Below are 14,111 nucleotides of genomic sequence, written 5' to 3'. Positions count from 1 at the left end.
TTTTTGACAATATATGCACACATTTTTTGATCAATAAATTATAAAGTTTTTACAGAAAATAAGCTTTAAAATTCGCCCTTTTTTGGCCTCCTAACTGTATACTGTACTGTACTGCCTCAGAAGAGTCTAGTTCAGCATTCGTTCTTGGTCTCTACATTGAAATTAAGATCTTTTTGAAATTTCGTTCTTGGTAAGTTTTCTCTAAAACCATTTAATAATAAATATCTAAGCGTCTTTACTATTAAAACTTTAAGTATTGAGATGCACACCTGTTCATTATATATATGCACGTTGTTAAATTAAACAGCCCAGCACATGCAATCCTCCTGATACGCCTTCACAGCTTCCTGCGACGAAGCGCATTCACATACATCAATAATATTGAACCGCTCTTATGAAGCTACTACTTTAGTATATGTATATGTGTGTATTGGCGCATTCACATAATGAACGCTGTGTGAGGATACGCGTGTTTGCAAAGAAGGCCCTTTGGCGCTCACGTCAATATTCACGCTAATCCACCAGCGGTGCAAATCCACCTTTATAACAATTTGTTCCGGTTATGAGGTTGATCAGAAATTTCAGAAATTTCGCACACACGCACACAGCCCGCTGCGCGCACGTGTGTACTTCCGTTTCGATAAAACTTTGTACTTTGCCTTCCCTCGCGTGAGCACATGTGCAGTGGAATCTATTTTCCATATTTTATCGCGTATTTAACTTTGTGTGAAAGTGAGTGAGTGTATATTTTATTTTGAAGCCCAGCGCTGGAAATTAGAATGGTGATATATAATAATACATGTCCAACGCAGTAAAATATACAACAAGACTTGAAACACAACTAGCAACTTCTTTAGAAACGGATAATTGCTTTCCTCGAAGCACTTTTGCGGCCTATTGTAAGCGGGAGGATTCTATACGCGCCTTCTGGGGCTAATCTTATTAGTAGCTGTTGATTGTACGGCCGTATAGAATCCAGCGTGAGTGTCATTATCTCCTATAAAATTTTTTTTCGTATAATAATTAGTACAGTGGGTATAAAAAGTTTGACTGCACCCACATATGATCGTCCCTTATATGTACACCCTCACCTCTAATGCCAAAATAATGCTAAATATATTTTAATTTAAGTTTAGCGAAATATTTGAGCAACCGCGCAATGGCAAAAAGTGGTGTGTCACAAAGCTGGAATGTCGATTATTCGCACACACACACATGAGCGTTAGTCATTTCCGGGCACCTTTAGGCGTGTGCTCTCAATATTATATTATATAAATTGTGTGTGCTATCCTACGGTGGAAATTCTTGTGTGCTTTTACTCTGCGGGTATATTAAAATATTTTCCTTTGGCGCACATAGCAACGCTTTATACAATTGCTCGGCACAAAGGCGCAATAATTTTCATGTGAGCGCATAAAACGTATACACATGTATATATATGTACATAATACATACGTATTGTATGGTATATGAATCATACAGACGGGTAAGTCACCTCAAAGCTACTGAAATTGTTTGTGTTTGTATTTATGTGCATAATTTCCTTCAATATCGCTTTTATTGATATGGAAAAATACTCACTCTTCAGGTTGATTTGCTAAAAGAGCACGTGTTATATTTCCATTTGATTGAAATAAATTCATCAGTAAGAATTTTACCTTCATATGCTAAGCGAAAATATTTGCGTTAAGTGAATCGGAAATATTTTTTTTTTTTGTAATTTAATGTGCTTTTCGGTTTTCCGCAGCAAATTATTGCTCTTCATAATTTGCTGAATTTGCATATTAAATTGTTTGTCTATTAGGCGAAAGATATGGTGCTTTGAGGAAAATTATACATGAGATGGAATTTATTATGTTAAAATTCTAGAAGCTACTCTGTGCCCAAAAAATATGGTGACATTGAATTTATATTAAAAATTATTTATTTATTCTTCCAAATCAATTTCATCCCCTTCAAAGTAATCCCCTACCGATGCAATGCACTTATACCAACGGATTTTCCAACCTTCGAAACACTGGTTGTAGTCACTTTCCGGGATGGCCTTCAGTTCCGTGTTCGCTTCGGCTTGAATCTCCTCTATCGTATAAAAACGGTGTCCCCGGAGCGGTCTTTTGATCTTGGTGAACAGCCAGAAGTCGCACGGCGCCAGATCAGGTGAATACGGTGGTTGCGGAATGAATGGTGCATTATCGTGGTGTAAACACCAAGAATTGTCTTTCCACAACTCCGGCCTTTTTTGCCGCAAACGACACAGAACGTTCAAATAATATTCATTGTTGATTGTTTGACCGGTTGAAAGGAATTCAATAATCGAAGAGAACAGTCAACATGACCTTGATTTTTGAGCGGCTTTGGCGCGATTTTTTTTTTTKTCTCKGCTCTCTTTTGGCACGATATTCGCTCGATTAATCAGTTGCTTCGGGTTCGCAAGCATAGATCCAAGTCTCATCGCCAGTTATAATATGCTTCATGACACCCTGTTAGTCGGAAAGCAGCGTTTCACACACTTCAACGCGACGCCTTTTTTCCAAAAAATTCAATGTTTTCGCTACCAGTCGAGATTTGACGCGCTTGAGGCCCAAAACATCTTTCAAAAAGGTATTGGCTGAGCCTCTCGATATGCCGACTTCATCAGCAAGGCCTCTGTTTGTTAATCGATGGTTTTTCAGAACCAAATCTTTGATTTGTTGAACGTGAGCCTCGTCGGTTGAGGTTGATGGTCGCCCTGGGCGCTCTTCGTCTTCGACACGTTCACGGCCGGCTTGGAACTCACTATACCACTTGCAAACACTTGTTTTAGACATATCCTCATCACCAAAGGCTTTTTGCACCATCCTCAACGTATCCGCAGCAGAAAATGGATTCCGTAAACAAAATTTAATGCAAACTCTTTGCGCAACAAATTTCGACATCGCAAAAAACGAAAATCTCACTTTTAGCAGCTCACAAAACGACACGATCTCAAACACTATTGAATATGTTGACATGAAATTTGACATAAATGTGACTGACAGTACTTCCAACAAACAAACAATAATTCAAACAAGTTTGTAAAAGAAAATAAAGTGCATTCAGCGATTTTTACGATGAGTGAAATTATTCAACAAAGGAATCCAATTAAATTTTCTGCGTGAAATCAAATTCTGGTGCCGAAGAGTTGGAAAAGGCTTTCGGTAATAATTGTTTGTCTCGAGAAAGTGTATTTGATTAGTACAAACGAGGGTCGAGAACGCGTTCACGACGAAAGGACGGCCATCAACATCAGCTGTTGATGAACAGAGATCATACCGGCATCGTTGAAATATCGAATGGATCAGTGATAAGCATTTTGAAAGATCATTTAGGTGTAATAAAAGCGAAAGCACGATTAGTTCCTAAATCAATTTTTAAAAGATTCAGCATTTTCGAACCTGTACCAAGAGTTTATAGGACCATTGCTGCAAATTCAATCCTCAAGTTGGAAACTATGTCAAGTAATAAAGACATATTCACTTGCAAGACTACGTGCTTTTGTTATTAGAAACATTTTATAGTTCATTACATGTAGTTATTTATAATCATAAAATTGTTGAAAGGCAATCGAAAGTGTATGTACATTTGATTATGATAGAAACTACAAATAAGCTCACGAATTTTATTTAATGCTGCAATATGCTTGAGTTAGCTGATAAAATATGCCCCAATGTAACATACCTTTCACAGCAGCAAATTCATATGTGATAACCGTCAAGTATTGTTATTGAGACACCCTATAAAATCGTTACTGCCTTCTGCAAATATTTTATTTTTATGATATACTAAATATAATCTGCAAGTTTGTAACACCCGGAAGGAAAGGTTGGGTAATATTGAAAATATGAAATGATCAGCCTTATGATCTTAGCCTATTTAGCCATTTCCGTCTATTTATATACCAGATACTCCCTCAGTTTTCCAGATGGCAATTTGAAATTGTGTACATGTTCTTTTTTCCATTAGAAGTTGCTCATTTATCGGAGAAATCTTCACAAAATTTACCATGGATCTTGACCTTAGGCACCAATGTAATCTCCAAAGAAATTGACTATACCATACAGTTGCCACTCAAAGTGATCGATCAAGATCATGTTCTTGTAAGGAATATTTTGTATTAGTGAATGATATTATGTTTTTGCTTACTTGTCGGACACTTTATAAGCTCACTACTGTTTTGAGAAGATCTATCACATTTGTGTTTTGCTTTCAGAAGATATTTTCGACACCGTATGTTACTCCACCGCTCAATTAAAGCTTATCAGTTTGGCATAACATGCCAAGTTTTTTTTTACATCAGATAAAGAGTGAGAGAGCTTAAGTTGAAGGTCTCACTACTGATATATTATTGAAGGAGATGCTAATCTGTTTAACCGAGCTGCTTACATGATAGTTTAAGGGTCCGACTGCTCACTCTGGCAATAATGGAGTATAGTGTTCTGGTAGCCCATAGACTTATTCAAAAAAGTAAAGCTATACGTTTGTTCCTTTACTTTTTCATTTCTAAGAAAATAGTAAAGGATTTTGCGGATGCATCTTGCTTTATCAATCGAACCTCATTAAAAATTATGATTCCAGTTTACTTGCTCGATTTTTTGATAAAATTATTGAATTTATTTTTGCTTTGGAATTCCTGTAATTTGTTAAATGCTTCTCTTTTTGAAAGAATACATTACTTAAAACAAGATTTTCAAGCATTATAGTTTATTTTAGAATTATCGATTTAATGTGTAATTTTTCACAAATATTTTACTTAATAAATCCGTAGAGCAGCTAGATACTTATTTAAATTAAGAGCTGTATATTCTTAAATACTCTTCAGGAGCTATATAAAAAGTCATAGCAATACTTCCTCGTAATAGCAGTAAAAGTGAAGTCGTCAATGGGATTGCCGTAATGCGTAAACGTCAGGAACAAAAGCGATAAGACAGAAACGCGACAGCTACATGGCAGCATTTATGGCCATTAAATTTCAACAGCAGCCAGAGAGCGCCTTAGCATTCAACTTCCAAAAGCCACTGAAAGGAACATACACAGAGAATTGCGTACACTGCTTAGCCCCATTTCATGGCAGCCAGCACTCCACCCCTGCTGACATTGGCAAATGAAAAATTAATCGAATATCTGGGGGGCATATGCGGCTGCCGGCAAATTAATGCCTGCCACACTGGCACTCTTTTCAAAAAGCACTTCTGTCTTAGCTGACATTCGACAGTGTCACTTAATAATTTCGCAATAAACGGAAGTGGCGTATTAAAAAGGTATTCAGCGACATTTTATTTAGCTTGGTGGGTTTTGAGTATTAAAGTGAAAGTGAAAGTGAAAGTATTTCTATAAAGTTGATAAAGGACGCTTTAAGAATGATTTGACGTACTTGAAATTTCATATTTTAAAATTCTCAAAAATTACAAAAATGTATTGAGAGCTGGGTTGTATAGTATTGATATCATTTTCGTAGGCATTTAAAATATTTTTCCATTTAAAAGCTGGACTTTGTATATAAAATATTGAAATTTTATTAATAAATGACTTCTCAACAAATTTGTAACCAAAATGTAATTAATTAAGTTTCTTCACTTACCTAATTACTTCATTAAGTAGTTTTCAACACTGTCACCAAAAATCCACAATAATCTGCTGAAAAATAAAGGAAAATGTGTATTAGTATTAATAATATAAATTGCTCTATTTCACATTTAATTAACTCAATATGCGTTTTAATGGCACTCACGAATTAAAATTTTCGTATCCACCAATTCATGCTTGTATTAATTGGTTTTCATTTAATAGATTTACTAATCCTTAAAAGCTGATGTTTAATTCATCACTGAAACTCTCCTGCGCTTTGCGCCATACATAGTTAATTAGAGCATGCAATAAGCCGACGATTACTTATGGAAATGCCCAAATGCTGCTCTACACACACATGTAGCAAGGAAGATCTCAAACACGAGTGGTGCCGTCGCATGCATTAAGTCAGCCAGGCGGAAATCCAGTCTCCGCTGCTGTGCGTTTGCAACAAAGCCAGTCGGAGTTTTCACGAAATTGCGGCAACAAAGCAATTATATATGCGCATATGTATATTATATATTATATATATTACACACAAGTAAATGTCATAATGCATTTATATGTGTGTATATGCATGTATTAGTGAAAAACACACTCAAACTCTCGAATTTGTGTTATGAAAATTGTTTGGAGACTTGTCGAGAATCGAGAGACTCTTCAAAAGGAGTCTTAGTTTTGAGATAGTATTCGTTACAGCTCCACTACCGCGGCTATACGTGCACATATTACAGTATATATATGTATATACATATATGAGAGCTGCCATATGCTTCGCCTCTACCAGTTCGGCTCCATTATTCTTATATTAACTTCAATTCTATACTGAAATTTCATATAGAGAGAAACAAGCGTGTTCGCTTCTATTCACATATACGTATGTACATATGCGTATGTACATATGTATAGTATATAAAAGTAGACTGAAAATACAGAGATTCATTGGTAACGCATACGCATCGGAGTACCTGCTGTTTCTTAAACAACTACACAGCAAACTCTTGTGGTTATTTTCACATGTTTTGTCAAGAAAGGCAAATATTTGACATATTATTAGATTGCATTTTAATTAAATTTTCCTGAAAAATGAAATCGATGAAAAAATGTGTGATCTAAATAATATTAGAAGTTAAGCTTTTTAAAAATAAATATTTTTGAAAATATTATAAATAAATATTAAACTCCTTTAGAGATATTTGCAACCCATTCCATTCCTAGATTAATATTTTCATACGAAGATAATATGGAAATATTGTACTTTAGCTTACAACATAGTACCGTAAAGTTTTTCTCAGAATTGGCATCATTTAATCGATTCTAATGTTGCTAAGAGAAATTTCCAATGAAACCTTTTAGTATTTCAGTTTTAAATGTACTTAACGTACAACAAATCAGGATTATAATCTTAATCTGAACAGCTGCAAGCATTCGAAATTACAAAACAAAAATTTATTAATCTTGGAAACACAACATTGTAGTTGAGACGTGTCTATTTTTATACATGTTTCTAGCTTAAGCAAATCATCAGCTGTGTCCATTTTCATTAAAGTTCATTTAGTCACATTTTCAATTTAAATAACTTTGAGCTAAATTTTGTTTATATTTTAATGAAATGAAATATATATGCTTATGCACAGCTGCTTGTAAGGGGAGAAACAAGTTTACATTAAATAAAATAAATAGTGGCTATAAATATATAAATTACTTTCATTTCAAGCAGCGACGTAAGATCGACTAAGCATTGACTCCAGTATTTTTTGGCGTCGAAAGAAAGAAACGTAAGTATTGGTATATTAGTCAAACAAATAAACTCCCACCAAACTGTCTCGAATTTTTTCACTCTATTCACATACTTTTTGAATATGAGAATATTAAATCCCATATTCGATTTCTTCCGGATTCTCATTCTATTTTCTGAAATTATTACAAAAACTTGCGCACCCTCCAAGAAAAACCTTTGAGATTGGTATCCTTTTATTGTGTGGTTTCAAAACGGAAATCTATAAGCTATTATAGGCCTCTATTAAGCACTTAATTGACTACTTGAATACCTACATAAGTATGTTTCGTACCTAGACCTATGCTTCCAAAACAGCAAGTATAAATTTCACAACTGTGAACTAAGATGCACACTTTTTCTATCGGAAATTGAGGTTTACAAAAACAAAAAACTCTTCAAAGTGGTTTCATGTATTATGGAAAACAGGACCTTTGACTGAAAAAATGCTGCAGATACCAAATAATCATTTAACGAATTTTCTCAAAACTCTCCACTCATATCTTTGTTGACAAACAATATGTATGAGCTAAAAATCCAATAAACACAGTTAGAGTAAGCAAAAACTAATACGGGTGAAAATAACAACAACAAAAGACTAGTTTTAAATAAATGTAAAATAAAATTCAGCAAAATAGCTGACACTCCAAAAAATATGAAAGCAAAATGTCAATCATACTAAGATTGCCTTTTATATTTCGCGATGAGAGAACATAAACAGATATTAATCATCGAAAAATGCTTCATTGTTTATCAAAATATTCTCTACAAAGAGCATTATACTTTTGCATCCGTTTGCATCAAGTTTCGAAGCACTTCTGCCACCTTGGTTGAGGTACTTCCAAAAAATGCGTTCTAAACGAAGCAACCATCTCATTACATAGGAGTCGAAGCATGTTTATCTATTAGTTAGTCATTTACATAAGAGAATAAAAATAAGTCATTCGGTGGCAAGTCAGAACTATAGAAAGAATGACACAACAAATCGATGTTTTGCGTAATGAACCGGTGTTTCCGTCGATGTGTGACAATAGTTGGCTCCGTCATTTTACATCTAGGTCCAATTGACAGTCAACCGAGCTGACCCCACACGATGAACCATCACCAAAGCATGGAAAATAAAACAGTTACCTAGAAAAGTTATGGAATATCTTTTATTGACTACTTTGGACAAAGGAAGAACCATAAAGAAACATATTCGACCGTTATAGTGATGAATTGGGTTTCGAATGTTTTCCCACCTCCATAGATCTGAATATTTCCTATTCTCAGATCTCAAAGGAATGCTCGCTGTGCAGAAATTTTTCTCGAATGATGAAGCGATTGGTGAAACTGATGCCAGTTTGAAGAAGATGAGAAATCACAACAGTTATAGACCCTTATGCTGAATAAAAGAAAACGAATTTTGCCAAAAAAAAAGGATTTTATTAAGGTAGGTACCTTAGGACCTAGGACTTTTCAACTAAGCATCTACTTATGTATCTACGCTCAGGTAATTAGGTGAAACTTTATAAAGTTTATTTTAACTGTATTTCCCCAACCTTTTTATTGACATACTCGAGAACGCGCCAAATGTTATGCGGTCAATTAGCGACCCTCACTTCGATGTTACTATATATACATATGTGTATATATTATTTGTTTATTAATATCTAGTTATAACCATTTGAATTGTATGATTATTAATTATTGCTAATATTGATGAAATCACCGGGTTTTTTTATCAATTCTACGCTATTAGACACAAGTTGTTCGTCCGCATACGAAAAATCCAGTGGTTAAGCCAAAGAAATCTCTAAGTTCGCTGCAAATTTTAAGCGACCGGAAAAAGTAGCCTATTAAAATTAAGTGGGAGCATAAATCAAATTTAACACTGTATGACGAAAATATGATGAAAGCCGCAAAAATTAGGTGGCGGAGAATTTTATAGCGGCGCTGAGACTGTGTGTGCGTTCCGTGGTAGTGTATATTACAGTGTATTCGTTGAGAAGTTTAGTGCTGCTATATATGTATATATATGTATATATGCAGCTAAGTACTTGCTAGGTACATAGATTTTTGACAACAGCTGTGAACAGGCACTTTACAGCTATAAAATTAGAAAATCGCACAAAAGGGACAGGCAAATTATGTCGAAGCAACATAAAGTCGAGAGCAAAGCAAATAATATTGCAGAATATATAAAACGACGCGTACGTGTGTGTGTGTGTGGAAACAAGTAATAAACTAATTTTAAATTAATCTCCGCAGCCGCCGAAATGTGGTTAAGTTTAGGAAGAACAAAGTCCAGTTTGGCAAACAAACAAAGTTTCCGAAACTGGGTTAGCACTGCACATACACTAACACATACTTATATATAAGTATACAACTACATATAAGCGCAAGATATATATAATAAAGTTCTGAGTACACGCTGTCCTTGTTACCGTTAGATATGAAAGCAATCAAAATATTGCGAACTCATCAAAGCTTTTGTTGTTGTCATACTTGTGGTAGTCAAGGGCAAATAGCCGCAGAATAAACATACACACAGTTACTTACATAAATTACAGAAACATAAAATACTTACTGATGAGCCTAAGCTACCAGCTTTCATACACACATACACATATACAATGGCGCGTATTTTCTCCTTTCGCTTGCAGCCATCCACCCCCAGTCGCATCAATTCACTCTTATCATCACTAGATTCGACTTGGGCCGCTACTTAAGCCATTCGAATTAATTTTGCAGGTAACTAAGAAACAGCTTAGACTTAGGCTTTGGTGTTGCTTGTTGTGGCTGCGCCTGTGGCCACATGTTTGGTTTCTGCGCTAAAATCTTGTGTCTGCGTAGATAAGGTGTTTCTATTGGTGTGTGTGTGTGTGTGTGTTTGAAGGTTCATATGTGCCTCCGAAATATTTAATATTTGCTGAGGAGCAATGTAGCTGAAATAGGCGCATAATTAGACATAAGTAGTTCATCCGTAGACATTGTAGTGGAGTCGTTGAAAATAAATTAAGTCGCTTTGTATACATATTCACTGCGTAACATATGGGTAGCATATTTGGATCAGGGGACTACTTTTAGAGTAGATTCATAATCTTAATTGCAGTCATAGCTTTTAACGGGTGAACCAAAAAGAGGTACTTTTTTCAATTGCCTTTTTTAATTTTTTATTCCTTATTGAATAATATTTAACCGAATATTGGATCAGGTCCATAACGCAGTGAAGAAAATATAGTAGCCGTAACTGAGAGTGTACACGAAGACCGTGGACAGTCGATTCGGTGCCGCTCGCAGCAGCTCGGACTGACGAGCTAAATTTTGTTCAACGATGTGACCCATTCTGGCTCAATGGGTATGCAAACAAGCAAAGTTGTCGCATTTGGGAGGAAGAGCAAAATGAAGTTATTCAAGAGCTGCAATTTCATCGAAAAAAAAACAGCTTGGTGTGGCTTTTAGGCCGTTCGAATCATCGCTCTATATTTCTTCAAACATGATGCCGCTGAGAACGTAGACGTCAATGGCGACCGTTATCGCACGACTATTTAATGCGTGAAATTGAAGCTCGTGGTCTTGGCGACATTTGGTTCTACCAAGACGGCGGCACTTCCCACAGTTCGCATCAGGCTAACTATATAGGGCGAGATCTTTACCTTGATTTTATTCGGTCAGTTTTTACGGCAGCTAAATTCTATAATAGACCGATTTGAACAATTTCTTCGCAGATTATAGCGATGCATTGGATGCCATAACGTATTCTAAAAATATTTTAGAAAATTAAAAAAATTTCATAAAATTACGAATTCTACTTCACATTATCTACTCTTTTCCATCTTTAAATTAAGTTTTCTTCCCAACTATTGACCTTTTGCAAACTAGTTACCTTCTGAGAAAATTGCATATTTGTAATATTCCATTTCATACCACTAGAGCAGAGTATATTCTAAGAAAAAACTATATATGTATCTATATACTCTCACACCTCGATGTAATTTATTTTAAATTTATTTAGGAAAGTTTGAATCCATCAATCACAAACAACTCAGGCATATTGCGTATACGCATTGGCATACTTGCAACAAAAGCAATTTCATTGCGTAAGTGAACAACCTCTTACTTTAGTTTCTTTATTTAAAAAATCACAACTTCAAAAACATAATTTGATTCACCAAATATTTGATTTTCCGGCTGCTTCTTGCATGTATGTATTGTACCTCTCCTGATGAGTAAAGTTTGTATTGTAAAATAATTTTGCAAGTCAAACAAATATTGCCGTTACAAAGACGTAGAGTTGTAATGACATATTTTTCCAAGGAAATGGAAAAGTAAAGATAATCTGCTTCCAAATAATAACATCTTCTATAGTTTTTCAAAGTAATTACTGAGATAAAAGCACAAAAGCAAGCTCCTCAGTCGTTTGCGACGTATATATGCAACTCTAAGCCAGTGCTCAATTTGAAGAAGTTAATTCAGTCTGTTATTGATGTTTCCTTAATGCTTCCTTGGTATTTGTGACTATGAAAATGATCCAACTTCAGCTGTCTGCAATAACAGTCCTCAAACTGCTTTAGAAATGATTGGTTCAACAGAGCAACTGTCGGACCGTAGAAATTCCAGCCACCTCGTCGTCCGCATCATTGCGGCAGCTTTTTATGGCGTGTCGTTTTCAACGAGGAAATACAGTATTTGGATTTGATCTCTTTGAGCTCTTACTGGCTTTATACTCAGTAGGGTTTGTCATTTCATAGCGAACAGTTTTACCTCGAAAGAACTTTTATAAATTGTGCAATTTTATTACCAAACCAAGAGTAAGGCTTGGGCGACGCATACCCATTATTCGGGCTGCAAATCTCTTAGCATTGTCGGAAACTCGAGAAACTTGAATCGGTTTCGAGGAAGATCTGCATGACTCCATCCAGTACCGCTTGCAACTGTTGCATTTGAGCCTGCCCACTTTGTGGAAAATTTTGTTGAAGAATCTTGGTTCAGGGCCTTTCAAAATCCAATTCGTCAAAGAATTGAACCCAAGCGAGTCGCACTTTCGGTGAATAGACACCAAATGAGCTGACCGCCCGAATCCAGTTTTCACCAGAAGATGTTGTTCTGAGGTAAAGCTCTCTTTTGGTTGAAAGGGTATATTAATAAACAAAATTATCGCATTCGTAGTAATGATGATCCACAAAATATTTTCCAGTGGCTTGGCTTTGAATATCGTGCGAACGCTGGACTATTTTTTATGGGTGAAATTTATTTCAGTAAGTGGCGGCAGTCACTTTAACATTACTATAATCGAACTATATGAAATTTTTGTATTTGACCTGACTGTTCATTGAAACAGATTATAGTTTTTATGGCTCCAACTAATGGAAATTTTAAAACTAAAATATATGTAGTTTTGTGTACAATAAATTCCTTCAGTAACTACATCTTACACTTCGGCTTAATTGTTCATACATTGAAAGTTCATTATATTTTTCCTCTGCGAAACTGCTGAATACCTTTTGAGCCTTACATGAATATTCAGCGGATTTTTAATTGTGTTAACAGCACGGCTTCTGCATTTTGTGATATTATCCTCTCTCTTTGCATACGCGAATAAAGACGCGCTGTAAATAAAAAGGACACTTGCTTGCGAAAGTTATCGACGCACTCCGAACTCACGCACACACACACCCACCCTCACAAACACTAATAGCCTTTATATGAACCGTTAAGTCGTTTAACACGCTGGCGCTTAATCAAGCAAATTGCGAACGGTGAGAAGAAGAGAATAAAAAAGCGCAGATGATAACAATAACGGCAATTCTGCGAAGTAAAGGTATAACTGAGTTTACAGTTATGTGTAATAAATTGTAACTAATAAATGCTGACAGGATATGTGCGCCAAGAATATGGCCGAGTGTCTGTCGGCTGATTGGTGAGCTTTTAGCGCACCGCGGAGCGTTGACCCGCGCATTTGCGCGCATAAAACCCAGGTATAATCATCTCCATAAAAGTGCGTTAAACTGGAATGGCTGGCAGTCCGTGGGGTTAAGAGCGAGTGGGTAGCAAGCAAAAAGCGCCGTTAAGCATTAAAAAGAACAAACGAATTGAATGGAAAAGGCGGAAGATGAAATATATACATACATACGTACATATGATCATCAATGGTTCCCGTTGAAAGTGCTGACGCTGGCGTACCTATATTCAGCAGAGATTTATGCGCTGCCAGCACAGCGTGACATGTGTGCCAAGCATACAATTGGGCGCGCACGAAGTGCATGAAGTAATTCGGCTCACACAAGGCCGTGGACAGAAAGTTCGATCAAACAAGCTGAGCAGCGAGTGCAGTTCAGTCGAAAAACTCAGCGACCAACTGAACAAGCAATGGACAGCGCAGCATGCAGTAATTATTCCAGCAGCGAGATTGTCACGTAATCGTTGAATTGGGATTGCAGATGTCAGCTGCATGCGCAGAATCATGCCTGACGGGATACTGTTGCCAAGTTGTAAAGTGTGCGAAGGATAGATGGTAAAATTGAAAAAGGCGACGCCGTAAAAAATTCCTTAATATTTTTCAGTTATTTTATTTTTGCGCTGAGTGTGGTACTAAAATAATATGAATTAGCCCTGTCATGTTGGCTTACCGATTCACACATTGGCTAGTTATTTGATTTACTTTTTGTTCCCATTTTCGTTTTTCTTCAACTAACTTAACTTAACTTAACTTAACATAACTTAACAGAACTTAACTAACATAACTTAACAGAACTTAACTTAACTTAAC

General features: G+C 35.9%; 1 protein-coding gene across 3 annotated transcripts in view; it reads right to left on the bottom strand.

The window, feature by feature from the left end:
* LOC108974677 (hemicentin-2) overlaps positions 1-14,111 on the bottom strand; it is a 255,062-nt gene that overhangs the window by 157,283 nt on the left and 83,668 nt on the right. For 2 of the 3 annotated variants that reach the window (XM_018942660.1, XM_018942662.1), the window contains exon 3: positions 5,597-5,652. The gene's annotated coding sequence lies outside the window, so the exon portion shown is untranslated. The remainder of the gene's footprint in view (positions 1-5,596; positions 5,653-14,111) is intronic. The other variant, XM_018942661.1, reaches the window with a different exon arrangement.

The sequence above is a fragment of the Bactrocera latifrons genome, unplaced genomic scaffold (assembly GCF_001853355.1).
Source record: "Bactrocera latifrons isolate USDA-ARS-PBARC rearing strain unplaced genomic scaffold, ASM185335v1 scaffold_58, whole genome shotgun sequence".
Lineage (NCBI taxonomy): Eukaryota > Metazoa > Arthropoda > Insecta > Diptera > Tephritidae > Bactrocera > Bactrocera latifrons.
Note: the sequence above shows the minus strand (reverse complement) of the source record. Positions and strands in the feature narration are given on the sequence as shown.